Below are 18,228 nucleotides of genomic sequence, written 5' to 3'. Positions count from 1 at the left end.
CACATTGGACCATTTCGAGTACTCCCCATTTATCACTACCCTCTGGACCCGCCCTTGTAGCCAGTTTTCAATTCAGGGACTCACCCTTTGGTACATGCCGACAGACCTTAGCTTGTATCGTAAACGTTTTGGTGAACTGTATCAAATGCCTTTGCAAAATCCAGATACAGTATGTCTACCAGACTTCCTTCATCTAGATGGCAGCTCACCTCCTCATAGAAGGTTAATAGATTTGTTTGGCAAGAACGATTTTTCATGAATGCATGCTGATTACTGCTGATACCATTTGCACCATTTTACTAAAATCTTGTATATATAGTCCCTTATCATCTCTTCCAAGAGCTTGCATACTATTGATGTTAGGCTAACTGGTCTGTAGTACCCAGGGATATATATTGGTCCTTTTTTAAAGATTTATGCTACATTGGCTCTTTTCCAATCAGCTGGTACCATACCAGTCAGTAGACTTTGTAAAAATTAGAAACAACGGTCTGGCAATTACTTGACTTAGCTCCTTAAAGACCCATCTGGTTCCGGGGACTTTATTATTATTTACCCATCCATTATATATTATTATTTATCCATCAGGGCGCTGTGATGTGTCATGAGGATAAACATTGCAGTTTTGGTTACTGAAGCCCCCCTATCACATACCTTAGGAGAGAGCCTGACGTGCAGAGTTAGACCCCTTGTACAAGCCCGGCTTAGAGACCACTGGAGTTGAGACAGTGATTGCAGGAGCACGGTGAGGTAAGCGTGCCTTGGGTTATCTTAGCTGAAAGTGGTGGTGCCACTGGTGCAGGAGTGCTGCAGATGCGGGGCAGTGGGTGCAGAACAGCAGGTGCAGGTATGCTGCGGATGCAGGTCAGCAGATGCAGGTATGCTGAGAATGCAGGGCAGCGGATGCAGGACAGCAGGTTGGAACAGGGTCAGACAAGTCAGGTCATACACAGGAGAGCAGTCAGCATAAACAGCAGGCAGAGAGTAATCAGAGTTCAGGCTGGGGTTGGCAACAGGTAATCAGGCCGGCAGACAGGAGGAAGCAAGCTAAACAAGCCAAAGGTCAGGACTGGAGATAGCAGCGTGGTCAGGAAGCCGGGTCAGTATTGGAACAGGATGCAGGCACAGAACCAGAATTTCAGGAGACAGCTGCAGATCAAACAGCAAAGACCCAGCACCCCTAATGCATCTTTATAGGCCACTAGGTGCCAAAGCCTTATTGTTCTTCCATAGTAGTCCATTCTTGGGTAACAGGGTAATTCCAAGGGGACCGGGCATAGTTGCTGAAGCTTGCTTCAAGCCAGACATCAGGTTTGTTTGCAAGAGTAGGAAGTTACCTTCTGATAAGGTGGCATCTGGAGCTGACACTTCCTTTAGATCATCAAACATGCAAGAAAGGGCATCTGGTTTGGTCTGTGTAAATGAGTATGGGATGCGCTGCTCCTTCCAAAAGATACCTCCATTCCTCAAGTGCAGCTTTGATGGCCAGGAGCTCTCAGTCCCCCACGTCATAATTATTTTTCGGCTGGAGAGAACTTGCGGGAGAAGAAGGCTATTGGGTGCATCAAGTCCTTGAGACCTTGGTGTTGGGAAATAACTCCCCCTACCACTGTCTCTGAAGAATCTACCTCAAGTAGGTAAGGCAAAGCAGGATCAGGATAACTAAGGATAGGAGCAGATGTGAAAAATCCTTTTAAAGTTGCAAAGGCAGCCTGTGCCTTGGAAGTCCAGTGAAACCAAACAATCTGTCTTGTTAACTGAGTTATCATGGAAAAAAAACGGAGACCCCCTTAATGAATCTTCTGTAGAAGTTTGCCAAGCCAACAAAGTGCTGCACCCCCTTCTTGTCTGAGGGTGCAGGCCAGTCCAGAATGGCTGCAACTTTTGTAAATCCATTTTGAATACCTCTGTAGATATTACTAGGCCTAGGAACTGAATACTCTGCTGCTCAAATTCATCTCTCTGGTTTGGCGTATAGACCATGCTGACGGAGCCGGAAGAGTACGTTCTTGCAATGTTCATGTTGCTGCTCCAGAGATGTGGGAATAAATCAAAATATCATATAGATAGACAATTACAAAGATAGCCAGTCTCTGAAAATGTCATTGACTAAATGTTGGAAGGTGGCAGGGGCACTGCATAAGCCAAAGGGCATTACCAGATATTCATAATGGCCAGATCCAGTAAGGAAAGCTGTTTTCCATTCACCCCTGCACAAATGCGGACCAGGTTGTAAGCCCCCTGCAGGTCTAGCTTGGAAAATACAGAAGAAGTCCTTAGTCTTTGAAAGTGCTCAGGCACCAGGGGCAGTGAATACTGGTATTTGACAGTGTTCTTATTTAATTCTCGGTAGTCCACACAGGGCCGAAGAGAGTGGTCCTTTTTTTCCCACAAAAAAGATTCCTGCCTCTGCTGGAGAAGTGGAAGGTCAGATGAATTCCCTCTTGAGGTTTTCATCCACATATTCCTTTAGCACCTCTAGTTCTTGTTCAGATAAAGGGAAGATTCATCCAAAGGGGATATCAGCCCATGGGAGTAGTTTGATTGGACAATCATATGAACAGTGGGGAGGAAGAGTTTTATCCCCTCACTTACTGAAGACATCCAAAAATCCAAATGGTATGGTTCTGGCACAGTTGAATGTATCTCTGATTCAGATTCCAGGTACAACAGAGGACCAGAAGTGCTGGGACGTGAAGGCAGGCAATAATGCTGGCAATAAGATGACTGGAACTTAATTTCTCCGGAGCCCCAATCAATCTGGGGATTGTTAGGCCTGTAACAAGGGTAGTTCCAGGATAAATGGAAACAGAGGGGACGCAATTGCATCCAAGCTTAGCAGTTCTTTATGGTAGAGGAGGGGTTTCCTGGGTCACTAATCCAGATTTGATACGAGACACATCTGCCAAAAAAATAGAAAGTCCTTGAGTCTTGGACTGTAGTGGGATGTGTTGTTGAGCTGCAAAGTTCAAATAAATGAAACAACTACATGCTCCAGAGTCAATTACGGTAACCTTCCTGGAAGCTAGAAAGAGATGGGTAAAAAAAATGTGGTGTGTACTCTACGCCTATTTATAAACACTAAAAAAACAAAAAAAAACAGGAAAAACAACAAATACTCCCCTAAATGGGTATAAAAAATACTCAAAATATGATTATGCAGTGTACAGAGGGCGCTTTAACCACTTTCAGACCGGACCATTTTGCTGGTCAATGACCAGAGGTCTTTTTACAATTTGGCACTGCGCTGCTTTAACTGGTAATTGCGCGGTCATGCAATGTTGTACCCAAACAAAATTTGCGTCCTTTTTTCCCACAAATAGAGCTTTCTTTTAAAGGTATTTGACTGACTCTGCGATTTTTATTTTTTGCGATATAAACGTAAAAAGACCGCAAATTTTGAAAAAAAAATATATTTTCTACTTTTTGTTATTAGAAAAATCCAATAAACTAAATTTTAGTCATACATTTAGGCCAAAATGTATTCAGCCACATGTCTTTGGTAAAAAAAAAGTCAATAATTGTATATTTATTGGTTTGCGCAAAAGTTGTCACATCTACAAACGAAGGTACGTTTTCTGAAATTTACGCAGCTTTTAGTTTATGACTGCCTGTCTCATTTCTTGAGGTGCTAAAATGGCAGGGCAGTACAAACCCCCCCCCCCCAAATGACCCCATTTTGGAAAGTAGACACCCTAAGGAAATTGATAAGAGGCATGTTGAGCCCATTGAATATTTTATTTTTTTGCCTCAAGCGATTGAATAATGACAAAAAAAAAAAAAATTTTTTTTTTTTACACAAAGTTGTCACTAAATGATATATTGCTCACACATGCCATGGTTATATGTGGAATTGTACCCCAAGATACATTCTGCTGCTTCTCCTGAGTACGGGGATACCACATGTGGTCGACTTTTTGGAAGCCTAGCCGCGTACGGGGCCCCGAAAACCAAGCACCGCCTTCAGGCTTTCTAAGGGCGTAAATTTTTGACTTCACTCCTCACTACCTATTACAGTTTTGAAGGCCATAAAATGCCAAGATGGCACAAAACACCCACAAATGACCCCATTTTAGAAAGTAGACACCCCAAGCTATTTGCTGAGAGGCATGTTAAGTCCATGGAATATTTTATATTTTGCCACAAGTTGCGGGAAAATTACAAACTTTTATTTATTTATTTATTTTTTTCATAAAGTTGTCACTAAATGATATATTGCTCTCACATGCTATAGGCATATGTGAAATGACACCCCAAAATAAATTCTGCTGCTTCTCCTGAGTACGGGGATACCACATATGTGGGACTTTTTGGGAGCCTAGCCGCGTACGGGGCCCCGAAAACCAAGCACCGCCTTCAGGCTTTCTAAGGGCGTAAATTTTTGACTTCACTCCTCACTACCTATTACAGTTTTGAAGGCCATAAAATGCCAAGATGGCACAAAACCCCCACAAATGACCCCATTTTAGAAAGTAGACACCCCAAGCTATTTGCTGAGAGGCATGTTGAGTCCATGGAATATTTTATATTTTGCCACAAGTTGCGGGAATATTACAAACTTTTTTTTTTTTTTCACAAAGTTGTCACTAAATGATATATTGCTCACACATGCCATGGGCATATGTGAAATGACACCTCAAAATAAATTCTGCTACTTCTCCTGAGTACGGGGATACCACATGTGTGGTATTTTTTGGGAGCCTAGCCGCGTACGGGGCCCCGAAAACCAAGCACTGCCTTCAGGATTTCTAAGGGTGTAAATTTTTGATTTTACTCCTCACTACCTATCGCAGTTTTGAAGGCCATAAAATGCCAAGATGGCACAAACCCCCCCCCCCCCCCAAATGACCCCATTTTGGAAAGTAGACACCCCTAAATTTAGGGGTACACTAGTGAGACTCACAGGTAAAAAAGCACCTAGGCTGTCAGCAACTGTATCAAAACACTACAAAAAAAACTGTTAGCGATCGCAGGGATCAGGCCTGACTCTGCAAACGCTGCAGTTATGTGCGTTGTGTTTTGTAAGTGACAGTGATCGATCGATACTGCACTTGGGTGGGCTGGGCTGGGCTTGGCGGAGGGGCTAAACGCAGGTGCTAGCAGGTATCTGGGCTGATCCCGCTAACAATGCGTTTTGGGAAACCTAAACTGCTGGCGACGCTAATATAGATCTGATCAGATACTATATTACTAAGGGAGGTGTATGCTTTGCGCGTGGGTGTTAGCGGTACTGGCACTAACCTGACGCTGCCTGGGGCGACGCAGACCTTATCTGACCCTCAAACTTATATCACCCGCCGGGTGATCAGGGGGTTAAACCTTTATTAGGTAATAAATGGCGGGTGCCCTGAAACTATAAAAAAATAACTAACCAACCAGCGTCACCTGTAACAGTTATATGGTGATCACTGGTGAAAGGGTTAACTAGGGGGCAATCAGGGGGCTTTATGCGGTAGTATATGGGGGTCCCTGGCGCTATAAAAAGCTGCGGCGAACCTAAATACCTACCTGCCTAACTAGCGTCACCTGTGACACTAATACAGCGATCAGAAAAACGATCGCTTATTAGGCTGGGTTCACACTGGAGCGATGCGGGAACGCCACGAATCCGCTGCGGGTTCCCGCATCACACTGCCCTATGCGAACTGTTGGGAGTGTCAGTGAAATGTTAATGACACCCCCAGATCAGTTCGCATATCGCAGTGCGATCTGCAAACTCGGACAGGAATCGGATCGCATGGTGTGAACACCCATGCGATCCGATTCTGCTGCGGACCAAAAAAAGGGTCCCGTGCGAGTTTGCGGCGGGTGCGGCGGGTGCGGCCGGTGCGATGCGAATTCAGCCATACTATCTGTATGGCTGAACTCGAATCGCACAGATATCGGATGTGATTTGCACTGCAGTGCGGTGCGAATCACATCCGTTCTCATAAACCGCTGCAATGTGAACCCAGCCTTAGTGACACTGGCGACGGGGGGTGATCACGGGGTTAAACCTTTATTGGGGGGGTTAGGGGGGTACCCTAGAACTAAAGGGGGCTAACCCTAACTGCCCTAACAGTTATTACAGTCACAAATGACACCAATGCAAAAAAAAAAAAAAAATGCAATTGGTGTCACTGTGACTGGGGGTGCAGGGGTGATTGGGGAGGGTGATCGGGGGGTGAAGGGGGGGTGAGAGTGTGCCTGGCATGTTCTACTGTATTGTGTAGTGTTGGTGCAACTCACCGATCCTCTCTCCTCGGTGCCGGAACGAAAAATACCGACACGGAGGAGAGATTACATCACTTCCTCTGCCTGTGTTTACATTACAGGAGAGGAAGTGATGTCACGCTGCACTTCCATTCGTCAGGAGCGATCACGAGGGGGTGGCCATGAACGAATAGCCGCCCCTCTCATCCCGGATCGCTCCTGAACGGATTCCGACCGCCGCTGGCACCGGGGGGGGGCCCGATCGGGCCCCCCACCCGCGGGAAGGCAGGGACGTACAGGTACGCCCATATGCCTGCCCCTGCTATTCTGTCGACGTACATCGTCGTGCGGCGGTCGGCAACTGGTTAAATAGTATACTAATAAAATAGTAATTTCTGGTCCCTCTGGTTGTTTCCAGTCGGGTTGGTGGAACGCACGCCAACCACAGAGGTGGAAGCAAGGCACCACACAGCTATCTAGAAGAAACAAGCCAGTAGCCCCAGTGCCGGGAAAGGGCCATCCACATGTAAGCGGCCATTCGGCTATTACTTTTTTATTACTTTTTAATAAATAGGATTACGCTATGGGTTTCTATTATTTTTTTCATATATATCCCATGCTTAAACTCTGAGGAGAAAGGATTCCCTACATCTCCACGTTATACCTATGTGTGCAGGCATTAACCTGCAAAAGCAATCAAATCATTCTGGTAAGCAGATTATTTACTTAGAACACGTTGGGTGTCGCTATAGTGTTTGGTGAAAGACTACTCACTACTTCTTTGGAAGATTATCTAGACAGAAGAATTTGTTATAGATCAGTGGCCGGCTTTGCCAAAATACAAGCACAAGTTATTCTGTCGCCGGCATAGTCGTTCTTAAGCTGACAGAGAAGGCCTCATTAACCGTAGTTGCATTGGTTCGGAGGTATCATGCATCTGGTTAACAGGTATGGGTTTAGCTGAAACAGGACTGGTGGCAGCAGGGTAAGCAGGAGCTGGCACCTGGGGTAACATCCAAGCTGGATGGGGCTGCTGTGTAGCTCTTTGTGTTCTGTGCTCCCAGAGTTGTCAGTCAATCTGGATAGACAAGGTGACTAGAGCCTCTAGAGTATTTAGAACACCGACACGGGCTAGATCGTCCTTTAAACCTTTGGATAGACCAAGGTGGAACTGGTACCACAGGGCTGCATCGTTCCACTGAGTATCCGCGCCTCAGCGTCTGAACTCAGTCACATAGTCCTCTACCTCTCTGCAGCCTTGCTGGAGCACGTGTAGGGCAGCCTCTGTGGTGAAAGTCCTTTGGGGGACGCCGTATGGTTGGGCCATCATATTGAAGAAAGATGAGAAAGAGTCCAGAATTACATGGTGTTCTTTAACTGCTTGCCGCCCGCCCACTGTCAAATGATGGCGGGGCGGCGCAGCTTTTTTTCTGGGCCACCATCATATGACGGCAGGACAGAACGGCCACTCTCGCTCACCCGCAGGGGCGATTGCGGCCGCACCGTGTTGCTAGGACATGGTGCGACCCCAATCTGTGCGGCTCTTTAACCATGTGATCGGCTGCGTCCAATCACAGCTGGTCACATGTAAACACAGAGATGCCAGTAATTGGCTCTCCTCGTCTCATACTGACAGAGTGTGAGGAGAGGAGAACCGATCAGCGGCATCTCCTCACAGGGGGACAGCTAGGGAAGTAATCAGGGCAGGGATCATCAGTGCCCTGATTACAATATATAAATAAAGTGTAAAAATACAGTGCACACCAATGCCAGGATAAATTGCCCACCAATGCCAGTAATCAGAGCCCACCAGTGACAACAATCCGTGCCAACACTGCCCACAAGTGCCACAAATCAGTGCCCATTAGTCATGCCAGTCAGTGCTGGCAATTAGTGCCGCTTATCAATGCTGCCCATCAATGCCCATCACTGCTGTCCATCAATGCTCATCATTGTCGCCCATCAGTGCCACCCATCAATGCCCATCAGTGCCCATGTGTACCACCTATCCATGCCGCCTATCCGTTCCCACCAGTACCGCCAATCAGTGCCCGCCACTGACACCTAGTAGTGCCCATCAGTGCCACCTAACAGTGCCCATCAGTGCTGCCTATCAGTGCTCATCAGTGCCACATATCAGCGCCACCTATCAGTGCCCATAAGTTCTGCATATTAGTGCCTCCTCATCAGTGCTACCTCATCAGTGCCCATAAGTGCAACCTCATCAGTGCCCATAAGTGCCGCCTCATCAGTGCCCATAAGTTCCACCTCATCAATGCCCACCAGTACAGCTTATCAGTGACCATCAGTGTCACCTCATCAGTGCACATCAGTGAAGGCGAAAAATTACTTAGTTACAACATTTACTGACAGAAATAAATAAAAAAACATTTTTTTTCTAAAATGTTTAGTCTTTTTTTTGTAAAAAAATATAAAAAAACAGCAGTGATTAAATACCACCAAAATAAAGCTCTATTTGTGTGAAGAAAATAATAAAAAAATTGTTTGGGTACAGTGTAGCATGATTGTCATTCAAAGTGCGACAGCGCTGAAAGCTGAAAAACGACTTGGGCAGGAAGGCGTGTTCGTGCCTGGTAGTGGAAGTGGTTAAGCAGATGATGGGCCCAAGTCTGAGGTTCATCCTGTAGCAGAGGGACGATGAACCCTACTTTGGTGACCTCTAGTGCAAAAGTCTGAGGTTGTAATGAGAAGTATATTTCACAATCGTTTCGAAATGCACAAAATTTGCTTTGATCCCCAGAGCACCTCTCTGGAGTGGGGACCCTTGGTTCAGGAGGCAGCATCATCCCAGTGGGTTTGGTAGTAGTTGTGGCTGGTGCCCCACCAGTGGAAGGGGTTGAGACCGATGAAGGGTTTGCAGTGGTGGCCAGGGTTGGCACTTGTTCTTCCAATTGGGCATAATCGTTCTGAAGAGACTTCACAGCCTGAGTGAGGGCTGTGAGGTGCTGGCAGATGTCGTCCATAGGCGAAGTCCCTCTTGCAGGCTCAGTCATGGCTATTTGATACTGTCACATACCTTAGGAGTGAACCTGATGTGCAGAGGGAGACCTCTCGTACAACCCCGGCTCGGAGACCACTGGAGTTGAGACAGTGATTGTAGGAGCATGGTGAGGTAAGAGTGCCTGCAGGGTTCTCTTAGCTGGAAGAGGTGGTGCCAGATGAGAAGCTGGAACAGCTGGTGCAGGAGTGTTACAGATGCACTGCAGAGGATGCAGGACAGCAGGTGCAGGTATGCTGTGGAAGCAGTGCAGCGGATGCTGGACAGCAGGTGCAGTTATGCTGCAGATGCAGGGCAGTGGATGTTAGTCGGCAGGTGCAGGAATGCTGCGGATGCAGAGCAGTGGATGCAAGACAGCAGGTTGGAGCAGGGTCATACACAAGACAGCAGTCAGCATAAACAGTAGGCAGAGAGTAGTCAGAGTCCAGGCTGGGTTTGGCAACAGGTAATCAGGCTGGCAGACAGGAGGATGCAGGGTAAAACAAGCCAAAGGCCAGGACTGGAGATAGCAGTGTAGTCAGGAAGCCAGGTCAGTACTGGAAAAGGATATAGGCACAGAACCAAGATTTCAGGAGACAGCTGCAGATCAAACAGCAAAGATCCAGTGCCCCCGGGGGAAATGTTATAGGCCACGAGGCGCCAAAGCGCGTCTAACGCGTACGCATGTGCACATCCATGCGCAATGTCCGTGATTCCATGAGCATTGGCACACGTCTCCTAATGCGGGCAGAGCATCCCTGATACCCCCATTTTCCTCATGAAGACTGAGGAGAAGAATACATTCAAAACCTTTACCATCTCACCGTCCTTTGTAACCAGAATCCCTTCATCATTCTTTATGGGGTCAATATAATCTGTCCTCCCTCCAATGATCCAATAATGTGGGATCTCCAAAAACCAGCAAATTCTTTATTAAATATGAAGCTATACAGCAATCAACACAAGAATACTTGACCTTATTTTGTATGTCCATGCTTAACTATACAGATAATTACACTGCATGTTTTAAATAATTAAAAGGGAAGCCTGGTCAAAAGCTAACAAAGCTGAAATCTGTTCCCACCCTCCATTCTAAGCCTTATGTTAATCTGTAAAGGAAAGTTGTCTATATTTACCTATTCTGGAGAGACTTCAGTCCAGTCACATGATCTCCCGACTGGCTTCTGTGAAGAGGAGAGATCACTGACAATGGCTGAAGAGCCTGGGCAATAATATCACCCATAGGCTTACTATGGGGCATCCCTTTTCCTTCCTCTACACTGAAGCCAGCGCTGGGAGCCGATCATGTAAACGGAACGAGCCAGAGCACTAATAAATTAGGTAAGTATAGACATCTTTCCTTTACAGCATAGTTAGAAAAGGCTTAGAATGGAGGTGGGAGTAGGTTTAAGATTAGTTTGTTTTTGACAGGAATCTAAATTAAACAGAGCCTAAAGTTAAAGAGGGGTTCCCACTTAAAAAAAATAAAAATAAAAGTCAGCAACTACAAATACTGCAGTTGCTGACTTTTAACAATCTGACACTTACCTGTTCCAGGGTCCAGCGATGCAGGGGATCGAAGCCCCGCTCGTCCCCCCTCTGTCCGGTGGTGCCAGCATTTTAACTGTGGGCGCCCAACTGTGGCTTCATAGCCGGGCACCCACTGCGCATGCGCGAGCCGCTGCGCACGCCGTCACTGGCCATGCAATCAACTGGGACCGGTCACATGTCCCAGATGAGTGACAAGAGGGAAGGGGGAGAGGCGATCCCCTTTCCTGCACAGAGGTAAGTGACGTAAGGGCCCAGGCACCGAAGGAGGCAGACTACGAGGGGACCCCCTAGCAACAGGCATTTAGAGGTGAGTAAAAAAAAAAAATTCTCCAGTTTTTTTTTTTTTTTAAGCACATTAATACATTTTGTTTTTTGGGGTGGAACTCCACTTTAACTAGTCCCTCAAGCACAACTTTGAGTTAATGTGTTGTAAAGAATAATGTTATCATTGTACTGCATGTAAAGTACCCACACTCAGAATGATTATAGATAGAACAAAGCCATAGCTCCTGAGTAGAGCCAGATGAAAGCTATCCCATCGGGCCTTGGGTCTACTTCTCCAGCATGCACCTCTAAGGGTGCTCTGCAGAACTCTCATTCTCACACAGCACCATGACACTGGAACAGCAGGATAGTGGAACAGCAGGATACTGGAACAGCAGTATTTTGGCTAGGAAGCAGTAGCAACTATGTGGTCTCTATGTCCAGGGGCTTAGCTCTCTGCATCTCAGATCCACAGCAGCACTGCAGCCGCATGGCTTCAAACTTAGATTATTTGCTCTCTTAGATAGTTGTCACTGAAACATTTCACCTCTACTTATGTTCTGCTGACAACTATAACAGTTTCAATTTACTATTACTATTATCTATAAAGCAGGTGATTCCCTCCAATGAGAATAATAAGCTAACAGGGGTTCTAACTCATCTTTACACTATCCAAATCAAAACAGAGTTATGGCTGATATACAACAATGGTAATATTACACTACTGGAATGCAGAAAAAAATATTTTTAAGTACTTATCTGCACTTACTGTACATGGGAATAACATGAAACCGCCTGAGGTCAGCTGGTCAACCATTGTCAAATCAACAGGTCTGCTTAATGCCGCGTACACACGAGCGGACTTTTCAACATCCAAAGTCCGAAGGACCGAGTCCGTCAGAGTATCCGATCGTGTGTGGGCTGCAACGGACTTTTGATTCACCAAAGTCTGACGGACTTTAGAATATGGAACATGCTTCAAATTTTCCCGAAGGAACTCCGCCGGACCCGGTCCCCTTCGAAAACTCAGTTCGTGTGTATGCTACTCCGACGGACTAAAACCGACGCTAGGGCAGCTATTGGCTACTGGCTATGAACTTCCTTATTCGAGTCGGGTCGTACGTCATCACGTTCGAATCCGTCGGAGTTTAGTGTGATTGTGTGTGGCCAAGTCCGTTCGGCCGAAAAGTCTGTCAGAACTCCGTCGGAATTCCAGCAGAACTCCGACGGAACTCCTTTGGAAGTCTGTCGGACTTAAGTCCGCTCGTGTGTACGGGGCATTAGACTCGCCCATACTATACATGGACAATTTGGGTGCTGGCCACTGTAGTCTGTCTCTACTCCCCATCAGAAATATGAAAAAATGTATCAGCTGCACTGCACTCTTTGCTCCTCTTACAATATTTATTCATTATCAACAAAGTGATCACATACAACAATGCCTATACCTAGGAACCTTCCTTTCCTGATGTGTTTCACCACTCCTGGCTTGTTCACAAGGATAGAGGAGGTCAAGGAGGGAAGCGGAGGGAAGAATTTAAAACATCCATGGATTAAAGAAGGCACAACTCCAAAAACACTCAACACAGGTGGAGCACTTACATGCCGATTTTTATTCAAACTGATTGTTAATATGCAAAGTGAGTTTGAGTAAGATGTAAGTTTGATGTAAGTGCTGCATCTGTATTGAGTTTTTTTGGAGTTGCGCCAACTTTGATCCATGGGTGTTTTCAATTCCTTCCCCCCCTTTCCACCTTCACTCCTTGACTTCCCCTATACTTGTGAGCAAGCCAGGGGTGGTGAAACTCATCAAGGAAGGTTGGTTCTTAGGTGGAGACAGGTGGTGTTCCTAGGTGGCGTTGTATACAGTCACTTTGTTGACAGCTAATACATACGGAAAGAGGAGCTAAGAGTGGAGAGCCACTAATATTGACATCTCCAGCTGTCAATTGATTTTCAGTATTTATTTATTTATTTATATGTATTTATTGGCGTATAACACTCACTTTTTCACCATGAAAATCGGGTGCAAATAGCGTGTGCGTATTATACGCCAATACAAAAATTTAAGTTTTTCCCTTAAACTTCCCTCTTAAAATGAATGTGCGTGTTATACACATGTGCGTATTATGCGCCGATAAATACGGTACACCTTTTCACAACAAGCTGAAAATTTGGGATTCAGTAGGGATTTTGAGAATAATTACACTCTAACTAAATTCCAGTACTTTCAACCCAAGTCTCCCAGATCCAATTTGCAAGATTTTATTATATTCCGGCGTAAGCTTGTCTCAGTTCTAATCATGGGCACACAAAGACTTTTCTGTATCTGAACACATCATGATAAGATTAACTATTTCTAAATAAAACACAATTCGCATTTAGTAGAATGCATCTGTTCAGTCACACGATCCCAGCAACATATATAAACCATCACGTTAAACATGTACAAGGCTGTTTTTGAACTGCAAGCCATACCACAAAATATTCTTCAACTTAAGTGTAGACAATTAAATGAAAAATATGTGGTTTTAAAGAAAACATTCCTTAACAAATATTTATTAAACAACTTCTCAAAAAGTGCTATATTGTACGCTAGAAGTCGTGAGCAAGACTTCAAGTATGCACTAATAAAGAACAGAGACTGTTGCTAAATAAGAAAAAATATAGGATATTAGGTTAAAACAGCTTCTCAAAGGATTCTTTCATCTTAAACTTATTATAACCAAAAGGCCATAAGATTTGAAAAGTCTTTCAAGCTTTTTGTATATCTTAAAATAATTTTTAACGCATGTGATAGAATTTATGTAGTGAATGTGAATAACCTTATCATGCAGTCTTATCAGACATCTACTACTGTGACCTATTTTTAATGGAGCAGCGATTTTAAATAAATGAATTAGGGAAATTGTCTCCTATGATGCTGTACAAACAAAATGAGATACATGCAAACTGTATACCAATTGGCTGTGTGGACAGTGCATTTGGCAGGCAACGCTTGGGCTGAATTTATTACTAACAGATTTTTCCCTCAAATAATGACAGCTCCTTCACTGTAAAAGATTTTGAAAGATTTCACGAACAGTTAAAGACTACTGATCAGGTAACAAAAAATTCTTTTGAAGCTCTGAAAGCTTTTCACATAATTTTATGCTCTAAACAATGAAAATATGCCTGTCAGAATGCTTGCAAAAATCAGGGAAGTTCAAGCTGATGATTATTCTTTTATATGAAGGAAAATGTTGCTCTAAAATATTCGATCAGTAACACACCTTGGAATAGACAAGTGAGTGGAATCAAATCAGGACACAAATCAGCATAATATTTACAGTGGGAAAAATTATTATTTGATCCTCTGCAGATTTTGTAAGTTTGCCCACTTCCAATGAAATGAAGGGTCTATCATTTTTATCATAGCTGTATTTTAAATGATAGAGACAGACTATTAACCAAAAATCCAGAAAATAACACATGATACAAATGTTATAAATTGAGTTGCAGTTCAGTAAATAAAATAAGTATTTGATTCCCCAAGCAAAACATGACTTAGTACTTGGTGGAGAAACCCTTGTTGGCAAGCACAGGGGTAAGACATTTCTTGTAGATGGTTACCAGGTTTGCACACATCTCAGGGGGGGGGGGGTTTGGTCCACTCTTCTTTACAGATCTTCTCTAAATCCTTGAGGTTTCTTGGCTGTCGCTTGGTAACTTGAATTTTCAGCTCTCTTCATAAATTTTCTATAGGATTAAGGTCTGGAGACTGGCTAGGCCTCTTCATGACCTTAATGTGCTTCTTCTTGAGCCGCTCCTTTGTTTTGGCGGTATGTTTTTGGTCATTGTCATGCTGAAAGATCCATCCATGACCCATCTTTAGTGTTCTGGCTGTGGGAAGAAGGTTCCCATCCAAGATTTTACAATACATGGCACCGTCCATTGGCCCATCAATGTGGCAAAGTCGGTCCATACCTTTAGCAGAGAAACAGCCCCAAAGCATAATGTTTCCATCTCCATGCTTGACTGTAAGAATGGTGTTCTTAGGGTCATAGTCAGAATTTTCCTTCCTCCAAACATGGCACAAGGAGGCACATGTACAGTCATAACAAGGGTGAACAGCGGCGCTAGATATGGTGATAACATAAAATTATATAACAACTGGAATATAGGTATACATAAAATGTGTGTGAATAAGCACACATGATATTAAAACATTTGTTTAAAACATAATGTCCATAAATGATCCGAGATCTTGTATGATTAGCACCTGGAGGCAGCTCCCTTAGAGTGAAGCGATGAGCTCTGTGTAGAAATGGGAACAGAGGGGCGCCAGACTGAGTGCAGTATAAATCATATATTTAATAAAAACAAGTAGTAACTCACAGGTTAAATTAGATGAGTTCAGTATGCAGTGAAAATCGCCAGTCCTGGAGTCTCATAAATGTCTTCCCTTTGCAGCCTGGGGCACTGGTGTGATCTTACAGGGATCCAGAAAATGCTGGGAACCAGGAGGCAGGAAACAAGAAGCAGCTGGTCGTGACTTCACAGGAACAGGAAGTGTGATTATTCACAGTGGCAAGGAATGGTAATGCATTTCGAAGCTACAGCTTCTTCATCAGACCATGATTAGCTGGCAAACCTGGCAGTCTTATATTATAGTGGAAGATAAGTTTATAACGTTTGCAGAAATCGATCAATTCACTAATTGATTAATTTAATCAATCAGTATTTAATCAATTAGTGAATTGATCGATTTCTGCAAACGTTATAAACTTATCTTCCACTATTAATCAGCAAGCTTCTTACTCATATTTACATTCTCCTCGGTCTCCAGCCATCTACCTCTTTGAATCTGTGTATTTGATTGACGGGCTGGCCAGCCCATCAGATCTCTCTGTTTCTATTTCCTCTGTAATATAAGACTGCCAGGTTTGCCAGCTAATCATGGTCTGATGAAGAAGCTGTAGCTTCGAAATGCATTACCATTCCTTGCCACTGTGAATAATCACACTTCCTGTTCCTGTGAAGTCACGACCAGCTGCTTCTTGTTTCCTGCCTCCTGGTTCCCAGCATTTTCTGGATCCCTGTAAGATCACACCAGTGCCCCAGGCTGCAAAGGGAAGACATTTATGAGACTCCAGGACTGGCGATTTTCACTGCATACTGAACTCATCTAATTTAACCTGTGAGTTACTACTTGTTTTTATTAAATATATGATTTATACTGCACTCAGTCTGGCGCCCCTCTGTTCCCACATGTACAGTCATGCCAGCGAACATATAAATGATTCAGAGAAGGATTGGGAGAAAGTGCTGTGGTCAGGGGAGGCCAAAATTGAACTCTTTGGTATTAAGCTGATTCACTTTGTTTAGAGAAAGAAAATGCTGGCTTTGACCTGAAGAACACTATCCCTTCAGTCAATCACGGATGTGGAAACATGATGCTTTGGGGCTGTTTCTCTGCTAAAGGTACAGGCCAACTTTGTTGCATTGAGGGACCAATGGACTGGGCCATCTATTGTAAAATCTTGGATGAGAACCTTCTTCTCTCAGCCAGAACACTGAAGTTGGGTCATAAATGGGTCTTCCAGCATGGCAATGACCCAAAACATACCAGCAAGGCAACAAAGGAGTGGCTCAAGAAGAAGCACATGAAGGTCATGGAGTGGCCTATTCAGTCTCCACACCTTAATCCTATAGAAAATGTATGAAGGGAGCTGAAAGTTCGGGTTGCCAAGAGACAGCCAAGAAACCTTAAAGTGGTTGTAAACCCTTAGGCCGCGTACACACGGGCGGACTGTCTGACGGACTTGGTCCGCTGAAACGTGTTTCAGCGGACAGTCCGCTCGTGTGTGGGCTTCAGCGGACAGTCTGGCGGACTAAGTCTTTCGGAATTTCCGTAATATTGTTCGTCCAACTTTGCTTTCAGCGGACAGTCCGCTCGTGAGTAGGCTAGTTGGACGGACTAAGTATGGCGCATGCTCAGAAAGGATTTACACGGCCGAAGGTTGCATTGCAGTGTATTGGACGTCGTATTTCTAGTCCCGTCGTACGTGCTGTACACGTCATCGCGCAAGCTTTCAACGGACTGTCTGTTCATCGTGTGTGGTCAAGTCCGTTCATTCAAAAGTAGGACGGACTGTCTGTCGGATTGTCTGACGGACTTAGTTGGCCAGACAGTCCGCCCGTGTGTACGTGGCCTTACAAACCACTTTGACCTACAGGTAAGCCTAGATTAAGACTTACCTGTAGGTCCAAGAAATATCTCCTAAACCTACACGGTTTAGGAGATATTTACAAAAAGACAGGCGCACTGAGCACGCCGCAGATCACGGTGATATGCCGCTCGTATCGGCTCCCTGCGCATGCGCGGGAGTGACATCACCACGGCTCCGGAAGTCACTCTGGGATACATGGCAGCGGTGAAGATAAAGAAGAAGGACCGCTTCGGGGCTTTGTTCTCAGGTAAGTTATTCATAATGAGCTAGTATGCTATGCATACTAGCTCATTATGCCTTTGCCTTGCAGGTTGCATTTTTTTTATTTTTTTTTATAGTGCCTTTACTTCCTCTTTAAGGATTTAGAGAAGACCTGTAAAGACGAGTGGACCAAAATCCCTCCTGAGATGTGTGCAAACCTGGTCACCATCTTAAAGAAACATCTTACTTCTGTGAACTGAAACTTAATTTATAGAATTTGTTTTATGTATTTTTTCTGGATTTTTAGTTGATATTCTGTCTCTATCATTTAAAATACACCTATGATAAAAATTATAGACCCTTCATTTCTTTCAATTGGGCAAAGTTACAAAATCTGCAGGGGATCAAATAATTATTTTCCCCACTGTATATAATATCAAGCTTTTTGCTTTACTAGTTGCGGGCAAACAATGTAATAGTCACCTGGACAGAATGAATGGAAATGTGCTAAAAGTGTATTCCTTCACTGACAAATTAAAATAATAGAAAATGGGCAGAATTATTTAAATTTCCAGAGCTAATCATTATTTGCTGAGTTGACATTTCTCTGTGTACTGTATAGTGCCCTTGAGAGAATTCAGGGGAATATAGAATTCCAGTATAGCTTTTATATGAAAATTGTCATTCTACACAGGTCGCATTACTTGCTATACAGTAGTTCCTCCCCTGTTGGCAATGTCATTTCACGTGCTATCAGGATAGGGCTGAGCCTAGAGGGATTTGTGACCAAGTCAAGATTGAGGTAGAGTG

The sequence above is a fragment of the Lithobates pipiens genome, unplaced genomic scaffold (assembly GCF_037356315.1).
Source record: "Lithobates pipiens isolate NorthernLeopardFrog02 unplaced genomic scaffold, aLitPip1_a1.2 Scaffold_18, whole genome shotgun sequence".
Lineage (NCBI taxonomy): Eukaryota > Metazoa > Chordata > Amphibia > Anura > Ranidae > Lithobates > Lithobates pipiens.
Note: the sequence above shows the minus strand (reverse complement) of the source record.